Below are 11,372 nucleotides of genomic sequence, written 5' to 3'. Positions count from 1 at the left end.
TGTGTCATCGAATGATGTGGCGTGCACTGCCTGCCGAAACCCAGCGGTCGAACGTCGCGGAAGCCCCCTGCTCTCGCACGCATTCTAGCCACCATGAGACAGGTATGGAACATCGGTATTTCAACACGAGAAACAAAAGTGGGCGAGTTTCTTTAGAACAATGAATATTTTTTTAACAAATTTTATGTACGAGGCGAGAAAGAACAGTTGAAGAAAAGCACACGAACGCGATGGGTCTTTCAGTAAAAGGTTGTTGAAAACATTGGATGGTTCTATCACATATCAATATAATTCAACTTGTCTACTAGAATGTCCCTGTGCAGAACCTTTCAGTTGTCTGCATACATTTTCTGCCTTTGACCGGGTTCGTTTCATTCCCTGCACTGCCTTGATGCTGTCAACCAAAAATTTCCCATGCTTCAACCATAAGCGCTCAAGATGAGGTTAATAGTTAGTGTGCAAGAAGTGTGTGCCTAAGAAAACCATGCCGACACGTGGTACCAGCTAGGCAGAGTGCGTACATAAGTATAAACGCGCAGCGAGGGAACTGGGGATGCGGTACGCGCTAGGCGACCGGCGTAACTGCTTTGAAATGGGCAACAATCTACATGTCGGCGAACCATTCTGCATTGCACTTAGAATGTTTTCTAATAAAAATTGTGCCAACTGATTCCACTGCCAGCTTTATTTGTGCATTTTAAGCTGTGCCGAAGATTGGCACTACAACGACAGCAAATTTAAGTTACAGCAGACCCGAAACGCGCCAATCGTTCAGTGAAATCAACAGGATGCCGCTACACTCACATAAAAGCGAGCGCCGTCCGCTCCGTTGTCTTTTTAGGAGACATAGACAGATGAAAAGAGCGTTAAATGTGTGAAGCCGCCAACTGAGAAATGAAATCTTTGCCACTGTCCAAACACGAAATGCTTCCACCATCACACCGATAACATCACTGGCACCTTTGACATTTATTTCTGTAATTCATTGCTTGTTTTCATTTTTGTTTTCATTTTTGCTTGTGCCTCTAAGTGCCTCTTTCTAACATGGCGGAAGCGAGCAGGCATCAGCCACACTGGAGTGCGGCCATCCACGGTGCTATCATCTCTCCTCCTCAATCCAATCGAGATGACTCGAGTTGCACGCTGGGAAGATTTTAAGCGGGAGAGGGAGGCTCGGAGCCGGCGGGAGTGGTTAGCGCGCTGTCGTCCTGTCGTTGTAGTAGTTGTCGTTCTGAGACGGCCATTATATTTGACTTGTTTGGATACCATCCGATCGCCATTGTCTGCTGCCACCACTTGTAGCCTGCAGTAGTTATTACCGCTTCTACTGGGAACTTGCGCCATCCGCTGCACCCTCATGCCTTCGTGCAGCAGAGACCTTTTCGGTGTGTTGCGCGGTCGCGGCAACGAGCCGGGTTGTGAGTGCAAGCGATACACTATTCTGCGCCTGTCGGAAAGTGACAACCTGGTGAGGTGTGAATATTGTGACCACGTCCCAAATGCACACGGAAAAATATGTGATCTCGGTAAGCAGAATTTTTGCTTTTAATTATTTTTCGGTGGATAGTACGTGAATTCTTTATAGTTCGCAATTCAACATTTGACATAGTGCATGCTCTCGCTGCGCGTAAGTGTTTCTGAAAAAAGTTATTGTTGACATATTTGCTTCTTTATGCTCTTCGATTTACATTGAGCTAAATCTGATGTCATTTTGTGCAAATATTGGATTAGACTTTTCTAAAATATTGAGCTTGTCGGCGGGATGAGTTGTGTCAGGGCAACTAAATGACCTTAACAATACGTTTCTTGTACTGGCACCGTGCTTTGGGCTGACGTAGTTGACAGAAATCGTTCAGTATTGTAGAACTTGCCTCGCGCACCCTCCGTTAGCCATGCTGTGGTGGTGCGTGACTGCCCGCGCCCTGGCCTGGAGGTAATCTCCGGTGTGTGCAGAGGTCGGGCAAGTCGAGGCGGCTCGTGGTTGCATTTCCGCTTTCTTTCGGTGCGCGTAGTGCTGGAGGTCGCGTAATCTCAAAAGTTCGGAGACGCGTTGAAGGGAGCAACAAAACAAACGTTCGCTCCCCTCTGCGTTCTTCAAGCCAACTTGACAGCGATTGTTCGCGGTCGTCAAATGAGATATGTTCATTTATGCCTGTGCTCGCGTGACACCATGGTTATTAGTAAGCTAATGATTACTGTTACGGCAGGTAAAACCACGTACCTTAGTTTGAGTAGTGGTCTAATGCTTTGCTATCGCTATTAGTGCTTCGCTTTTTGGGTGAAAATGCGTGTTTTTTTCTATTTTCTTTTAGTCAAACGGGCCAATAATTTAACATGGGAATTGGTGGTTAGCATTGACTAACTGAGAAGAATACACAATTCTCTTTTTACCGCAATGTCACCCCTTCTCTTACATCTTGCATTCAAATTTCGCACAATGATGTATAATTATATACAGCGTTATTTCGGAGAGTACATGTTGTATAGCTTTAGCACGAATTTTGCTTATGAAGCGTTTTTTTTTTGCCTAGAGCTCTGCAATGCGCTCTGCATTACTTTGTGAACACTAATGATGTTCTTTCGTTGCGTCTATCATTTCAGAAACGAAAAATGCAGCCGAGGCAAAGGCGCAATGCAATGTGCCAGGCACCGTGTTCGAGGACTCAGTGTCAGATGAAATTGTGGAAGCTTGCACATCTAGTCTGTCCTCGGTGCAATATGGTTAGTATAATGTGGAATGTTAGCCACAGCTTTTTTGATTGCCTAGTGTATCAAATATTTTAAAGCGAAGCTTTCTTTGCCACTTCCCTCGACTTTTCCACTGCTGCTGCTGTCGCTGACCTGCACGCGGCGCCAGGGAGTGGTTGAGTACGTAATGTATATAATGTACGCAATGTACGAGAAATTGCATTGTACGTGTACATAGTTGGGACGCAGGAGTGGCGTCTGTGAGCCCTTTCCAGCAAGAACTTATAAAAAGCCTCCAGGAGCGTTCCTATTATCCTTTAGTGAGATTTCAGTTCTATATAGTTCAGCAAACAAACGAACATTAGTATTATACTGATTACTTTTAGTAAAATAACATTTCATTGCTTTTTCCTGCATGCTTACTATAATGAGAGCTAAAGGTGAGCCAGTTCTAATTTTCCTTGATGTAGAATGGTTGGGCTCTCTGGGGTTGAGTTGTGCTCTGCAGTACTGCACGTTTTTTATAAATTTTACTTCGTCAGTTCACATTATACTGTGCATATTTAATGTTTGATAGGCGAATGTTTATAGGCTCTAACTGTCTTTGTAGGCTCCACTGCCCAGTGGTGATATCCAGATTGCAGCTCCCCACGTCTACACATGCAGCGAGCATACGTGTGTTTATGCTGGCAGCAGGCAAGAAATAATCTGGGTCTCGAACGGCAGCCTGGAGCTAACTGTAATTTATTGTATTTTAACCTACTACATCAAGAACCTCGATCATCAATATGCATTTGCACAATTCCTGGCGCTGATGCAGAAACTTGTGCTTCCCAGCAATGTTGTACCTAGAGGCCTCATAAATGACAGATTGAAGTGTTTCTTTGCCCTTCTGAAGAAAAAGAATGTGATTTGACTCAACGTCTAGTTAAAAATTTTCACCTTGCATTAATGTTCACTTGTTGCCAGGAGGTGGTGAATAGATGCATCATTTTGTGCATTACATTTGCATGCCTTTTTTATAACTGTTTTATTGAAAATTACTGAGGTAATACATCCATTCATGCAAGTGGCACTTACTCTTGTGTACAAGTATTTTATTTAGCTGCTCAAAATTCTTAAATTCGTGCAATGTGAATTATGGCGGCCTTGCTTTGTCACTGAGTTATTCTAACTGCTAGCCTCTAGATGATAGAGTAATTGTGCAATACTATGCATAGTAGTGTCCTAATGACCTTTTTCAATATTGATTTTAAATAGGTAGTGCATTCAAAAAGTTAGAATCCCATCCTTGACATTGTTAGCTAGACAGTAAAATGTGTCTTGTAGTAATTTTAATCAAAAAAATTTCATGTTTGTGTTGTCATCACCACTTCTAGCCTTTTTTCATTTGGCCCGACAAGCCAGCACTTTGCACATCTCCTGGTTAAGCTTTGTCTGATGTTTGTAAGAGCAACAAGTTGTGTTTTGATGCCAGTGGTGGCCAATGCTAACACTAAGGAAACGTTGCTCAGGTATAGATGGGCTGCATGCATGCATGGCCTTGTGGTCCAGTCTTCTTTTTTAGGTTCACCTATAGCCAATACTTTGTATATTTTTTGCATTGGCTACATTGCATTGGAAGCGTCTTTATTGACCTGCTCTAATGCTGCACAGGATGTGTAAAGCTTTTTTTATGTAGTGTCCAATGTGGATCTGAACACAAGTGTCCAGTTTTTGTGCCTGCAATCACATGTACTAATCTTTGCCTCGTTTTCTTGCTTCCTGACAGCAGTACAAGTTTTTACATGGACAGTCAACACGAATTTATTGACGACATGCATGGCTGAAACACGGTGATATGATATTTAAAATTCCTGTGATATGATGCTAGTGATAGTATTGTCTTAAATTTCCAGATCTAGTCATGTGCCAGCAAGGCCTGCTGTATTTGTGGTGTATTCTATGTTGTATTTTCAAATAAAGATGTTGCATTGTGAAGTTAACCTTATACTGCCTGTGGAACTGTCAATTTATACTTAAATTATTTATACAAGCTAACGGTGCCTCCTACTCAGGCGTTCAAATTGTGTTTTGAACTGTATTTTTGGGAACATTACCGTTACATATTTGCTCAAAATGTGTCGCACGGGGAGTTTCATTTTGTCAGAAATCCCAAGGGATACTAGTATACTAGTATCATAGTAGCCCTTTGTTGGCTGAAGTATTACAATTTAAGTGATTTAAATGAAAGTAAACTTTTGATATCACATTTAGTTAAGCGTTTCTTTTTTTTTTCAGAGAATTTCATGTGGGCCCCACTCTTTACATGGTCCGACGAGCAGGGTGCGGCCTAGCAACGGGGAGGCGCCACCTTGGGTTTTGTTCGAGAAAGGCCAAATCTCCGCATGGTACACCGAGCCGGCTGCCACCAAACAACAGAGGTGCGTTATTTCCTTCTTTTGCGGTTCTCTCTGCTTGCGCCTCTTCTTTCTTGCGCGCTTCTTTTCGCGGTCGGATTAAGCAGCCGACAACCATGCGCGGAGAAACGTGAGCCCTCGCGGAGGACGCCACTCGGCCAGTCCTTTTTGGACACTGTCTTTACACGTGGTTGCGCTTCGAAATAGTTCACCTGTCCACCTCGTGTGGTTTCCACAGGAAAGGGTGACCCTGTGTCTCTCTCAGTCTAAGCAAAAAAAAAAAAAAGAAGAAACTGCGTTTTGCTGGCAAATTAACTTACGCAAGCCGTAACATCTCTTCGACTGCGATGATATCTAGTCAAAAAATTCTCTAGCTATCAAAAAGCACAACAAGGAGGAGCGCGGGAGTACAGATCTCTACTTACGAATGGCATAGTAAGTGACAGACGCATACTGTTTTTGGGTATAATTGTGTAGCTGTTTAGCAATAAATGCAGCAAATTTTTTGCTTTGCTTATGAAAAACGGCAAGTGTTCAGGCCCTTTACCCGTGCTGTTGCTGTTTTTCTCCTGCGCATGCATTTACGTTTACTGTGTGGATTGTACCAAGGGTATCATTCAGCATGCAAAAATCAAAAAGGAAAATCAGCCAGCTGAAATTCATTTTTTTTTCATTTTCACATGCTAAATGATACCTTAGGAACAATCCACCGAGTAAACAAACGCATGTGCAGGAGGATAAAAACCGCAACAGCGTGAGCCACAGGTCTGAACACTTGTAGTTGGCAAAGCGAAAACTTGCCTCATTTATTGATTAGCAGCTACAGAACTGTAGCCCAAAAGAATATGAGTCTGTCACTTACAATATACTATTCGAAAGTAAAGAAATTTCTCTAGCTCCCGCGCTCACTTTTGTTGTACTTTTTGGGGTAGTAGGCTGCATTTTGTCTTAATATCTTTTAGGTCAAACAAGAGATGTTGCGGTATGCGTAAGGTCTAGGTTGCCTGCAAAACGCAATGTTTCTTTTCTTTTTTCACTTAGGTTGAGAGAGACACAGGGTCACCCTTTGTCCCGAAAACCGCACGAGGTGGACACGTGAACAGTTCGAAGCGCAAGCGTATGTAAAGGCAGCGTCCGGAAAGGACTGGCCGAGGGGCTTCCTCCGCGAAGGCTCACATTTCTCCGCGCACGGTTGTAGTCTGCTTAATCCGGCCCCGGAAAGAAGCGCGCAAGAAAGAAGAGCCGCAAACAGAAAGAAGCGCGAAAGAAGGAAGAGACGCGCCTCTGTTGCTAGGCGACAACTGCCTGGGCGGAGCATGCGCAGAGCAACGGGCTTTTATGAAGCATACCGCAGAAAGAAGCCCGAAAGAAAGAAGAGCCGCGTCCCCGTTGCTAGGCGACACCGGCTCTATATACGGAGCATGCGCAGCACGGTGTCCATCTGGGACCTCCTGCAAGCCGCTTTGTGTAAACATTTTAATCGTTCAACCGGTATATTGTAAATGTAACCTTTATATTTAGGCAAAGGCACTCAATACTGTATGCCTATACTAGAGGTTAAAGTGTTGTAACCTCTAGTTGAGGTGCACGCTTTCTTGCCTTTAATAGAAGTTAAATTTGTAAAGGTTAATGTGTAACTTGTAAGTTAAAGGTGCACAACTCTGTGAGAATATGCCCCTCTAGTAAACGTTACCGTGCTAAGAGTGTACACACAGACGCACCAACAAAGAAATGCAGGGTCGATCGAAGCAGATTACGACGGCACGCACGCAGAAACAAGCACGGTCAGGCGCGGTCGCGCAGGCTGTGAAGGAAGAAAACACGAAAGTTGACGTCACAACACCGCGGTTTCCGGTCTCCGCTCGCATCGTCAGCGTCAGCAGCAGCGCGCGGCATTCGACGGGAGGGGGGGGGGGGGGCGGAGCTACAGCGCTATTTCAACCGACGATTACGTCGCTCCTAATTAAAAAAAAAAACCCAAATTTTACCTACATGGTTTATAAGGTTCCCGCATCCGTATATGAGCGTCTCATTGAATTCGACAGACTCTTCAGCTTCCCTTTAAGGTCGTTTAATGACAAACCGATAACCCACTGAGTCTCAAATTCTTTCTTTGCTAGTGATTACAACGAGGGCAACCAGAACAAAAGCAAGGTAGCAAGCTCCTATTCCCTAATGCACAAATTCTGTCATCTGGTTTTCGCAGATGACAGAGTGCAAAGCGCTGAGTGAAATTTTCAGGAAATGACGCTTCATGGTGATTGAATATCTGGCAGTCGCTCTTACGTGGTTCAATAACAGATAAGATGACATCAACAACTAAACTTGCCTTACAAATTAAGCTATTCTAGAAAAGGCTAGCTCACTCTTCCGGCCTACTCTACAGTTAACAAACATAAAAAATCACTAAAACAATTCTTTTGGTATAGCAATTATGCGGACACTCCAGGCACATTTCTGCCCTATAAAGGTTCCGTATAAAGCCAAAGGATGTAAACTCGTTGCCGCGCGCCGTATGCTGTACGTGCGAGTGAAAGCTTTGGAGGGTGAGCCGGCAATCGCGGCTCAATCTCGCGCAAGCAACGGAGGAAAGCGGGGAGGAAGTGCGCCGTCTTCCGTCGCGCGCGAGGCTTCGTGGGGTGGGTATGGACGGGCGGGGGCGTTAAACGGTGGGCGGCCCGGGCGACCGCATGCGCCCGGCTGGGCGTATGTATCCTGAAAGCCGTCTGCGACTAATACAGAGTCTGCGCTGCACTGTGTTTTCAGGGCTTAGTTCGCGTTGGGGGGGGGGGGGGGTGCGAGTGGCATTACGGGGGTCAATTCGCTCCCTGCTGCCACGTTTCCTGACTGCAGCGTTTTGAGAACGAGCTTCCGTGGTCATCGATTGAGATGTGTTGACGTTTGCTTGTGTGCGCGTGACACCATGCTTGTTAATTTAGTTAATATGGCTATGTGTACATGTTCATACAGCCGCTAAAACTGCTATTCTTACTTTGTGTAGCTGTCCGCTAATTTGCTATTGCACTTGATGCTTCACCTATCGTGCAAAACTGCGACATTTTATTTCTCTTCAAACCGCAGAAGACAAACTTGACCACATTGTGTACCCAATGAGCTATTGAAAACATTCACAGAATAGTAAGTTCAGCTTAACCTGAAGCCAATCAACGATGGACAAACAAGGGAAGGCTCTGAGTGGGACCGTGTCTTCGACACCGCCTTCGAACATTAGTTTTTTTGTTTTTTTTTTTAATTTTGGCTCCATGCAGCATGCAGAAGGTTCCCTTGCTCACCTCTTTATTCAATTTAACGGTTCATGTCCTTGCTATGTGGGGAACGCGAGCGTCGCTCGTGTACGAGCATACGTGCCTTCGCATCGCACCACAGGAAAGACCCGAATGCCAACTTATTCGACAAGGACCAGTCCTCAGACACGGCTCGCCAACGGCCCGCACTCCTTCAGCAGCAATGGCCCCGAAATTCGTCACCGACACTGATGGATGGACCACTCGAGTATCAAAACGTTCCCAAGGTACGCAGCACGTTGCAACGCTCATTCTGCGTCCGCCAACTGGCCTTTTCCTACCTCAGTGGAGCCCACGAACGCTTCACGACGCGCTAAGCGTCTCAGCAGCTCTGACTGCTGCAGAGGCTCGCGCCGCTACAGTAGACATCAAAAAAGAAAAGAACTTGGCTATAATAACCAGTGATGACCCCTCGGCGACAGAAAAACTCCAGCGCATTAATGAAACCACTGTTAATGGCAAAACTTACCCTGTCCACATCTATATCGCTTCACCCCATAACTCGTGCAGAGGTGTGATTCACAACCTGGAACTGAACACCCCAACCGAAGAATTGATGCGTGAACTCCGAGCCCCAAATTATGAGATTATTGCGGCTCGTATGATGGGTAGAACAACCACTGCAATCATAACTTTCAAGGGCTCACATGTACCTCGCCAGGTCATTTTCGGCGGAGGTGTATACCGCTGCGTCCCTCACCGACCCAAGGCGCAATTTTGCTCAACATGCTTTGCTATAGGACACCGCTCAGACGTTTGTCGCGACAATGGAAAACAAAGGTGCAGAACATGTGGAAAGTCTGTCGGAGATCCTGTAGGGGATCATGACTGCAAACCAGGCTGCCCTAATTGTGGCAAGGACCACAAGGCAGATGACCCAACGTGTGAAGTGCGACGAGCCGCTGATAGAGCGGTCAGAGAAGCGACCTACCTGAAGCGTTTGAAACAACGAAAGGACGACAAGCAAATGAAAACATTCACCATCGCAAGCCGAAGCCCAAGCCCAAAACGCAACTCCGACAACACATCGAGAGACAGAAGTAGCTCCAGAAGCCGTCAGCGGTCCAGGGGCCGCAGCCGCTCCAGAGGCAGGAGCCGATCCAGGGGCCGCAGCCGATCTAGGGGACGCGGCCATTCCAGGGGCCGGGACCACTTCGGGGACCAAAGCCAGTCCGGCAGCAGTGGCCAGTCCGGGAGCGGCGGCCAGTCCGGGGACTGCAACCGGCTCGGTGGTGGCAGCCAGTCTCCGGATCACAATCATTCCCGAGGTCAACAAGACGAGCAACCCGCAAACCAGCGAAACGTGAGTCAGTCACCCGGCACCTCCCCTTTTCCCCCCGTGACCTATGCATCTCAAGTTCAAACACGAGCTCACAAAGTAGCCAAAGATTATAAGAACGCTCTACTTCAAACTCGCAGACCTAATTAAATTGCAACACTATCGTCACAATCACTAGAGCCTACCGAAGGCATGGACATGCAAGCAGAGGCACACGCACCTGAAGTTACACCATTGGGTGATATAGAGCAGCCCTTATCACAGGAAGCAGAACCAGCGTCATTGCAACCGGCAATGAAAAAGGCAAGATACCACACAACAGCCCTACAACACCTTGAAGCAGATTTTAAGCAACTAAGGGACGAAATGAAAGACATGCAAACCAGTCTAGAGGCCAAGATAGCTCAACAGGTTGCTGCTCAAGTTGAGGAGGCACTAAAAACATACACTCAACAAATAATGAGCCAAATGCGCTCCCTGTTCAACGAGTTCCTCAGGAGCCAGGCAGAGGCGATTGTCTCTACGCAAGTGCAGGCTGCGATGGCCGCATTACCGCGCCAGGAAGAGCGCGAACTACCTAGAGCACGTCGATCTACCAGCGTAACGCGACCCACTCCTTACCCTACAGCGGGCGCTCCGCAAAATCATCAGTAGAACAATGGCGACTAATCTGGTGGTGTGGCAGTGGAACTGTAGAGGGATTGCTCGAAAACGGGGCTTTCTCACGCAGTACATTGCCGCTCAAGATCGTCGACCCGACATTCTCCTACTCCAGGAAACTCACCAAACACCTCATCTTGCAGGCTATACGGCGTATAGCCATAATTCTACATTGGCCATTCTTATTCGTAAAGATATAGCGGCAAATGTTGTCCACAGCACTGAACAGAGCCTCACTGTACGTGTCTTTCCTACTAAGATTGTCAAGAGCAAGGCACAGCCCCACTTATTCATCACAAATGTTTATAGCCCGCCAAAACAGAAAGTAGACTTCTTCAAGGAGGTTGCGAATCTGCGGCCAACGAAGTATTTTGATCATCTAATAGCAGGCGACTTCAACGCGCCACACACTTCATGGGGATACACAAAAAACTCCTCCAAAGGATCCGCACTACTATACCATATGCAACAGGCCCAGCTAACTCTCCTTAACGAGACCGACTCCCCGACGCGGCACGGAAACTCCGTAGAAAGAGATACCACGCCTGATCTCGCCTTCATTAAAGGACGACTGTCAGCGCAATGGGTTAACACACACGATACTTTAACGAGTGACCACACTGTCATAAAGATGTTTCTACAAATCAAAGGATTCCCTAAACGCCAGCGCAAGCATCGCCTGACGGATTGGAATGAGTTCCGAAAGACACATGTAGGAGACTTCCAAAACATGCACTTGAAAGATTGGGTAGAGATGGTCAGGCAACGAATCCAATCACACACGAAGGAAATAATAGAGAAGTGGGAGCAACCAAGCACGGACAGGCATCTTCTTCATCTCTGGGAGGCACGACATGCCCTCATTAAGAGATGGAAAAGAAATAAGCTCAATCGAAAACAACGCTCACGCATCAACACGCTCAACGAGCAGATCGTCCACTACACTGAACATCTCACTCGTGAGCAGTGGTACGATACGTGCAACAAGCTCAATGACACATTGAATATGAGCTCCACGTGGAATCTCATCCGATCACTCAT

At 46.4% G+C, this 11,372-nt stretch overlaps 1 long non-coding RNA gene across 1 annotated transcript; it reads left to right on the top strand.

Annotated features, from left to right (window-relative positions):
* Window positions 1-1,180: 1,180 nt before the first annotated feature.
* Window positions 1,181-4,811, top strand: LOC142574022 (uncharacterized). Its single transcript, XR_012826390.1, has 3 exons — window positions 1,181-1,526; window positions 2,602-2,721; window positions 4,460-4,811. It is a non-coding gene; the product is annotated as an uncharacterized LOC142574022 (long non-coding RNA).
* The last annotated feature ends 6,561 nt before the right edge of the window (window positions 4,812-11,372 follow it).

Source organism: Dermacentor variabilis, chromosome 3 (genome assembly GCF_050947875.1).
Source record: "Dermacentor variabilis isolate Ectoservices chromosome 3, ASM5094787v1, whole genome shotgun sequence".
Lineage (NCBI taxonomy): Eukaryota > Metazoa > Arthropoda > Arachnida > Ixodida > Ixodidae > Dermacentor > Dermacentor variabilis.
Note: the sequence above shows the minus strand (reverse complement) of the source record. Positions and strands in the feature narration are given on the sequence as shown.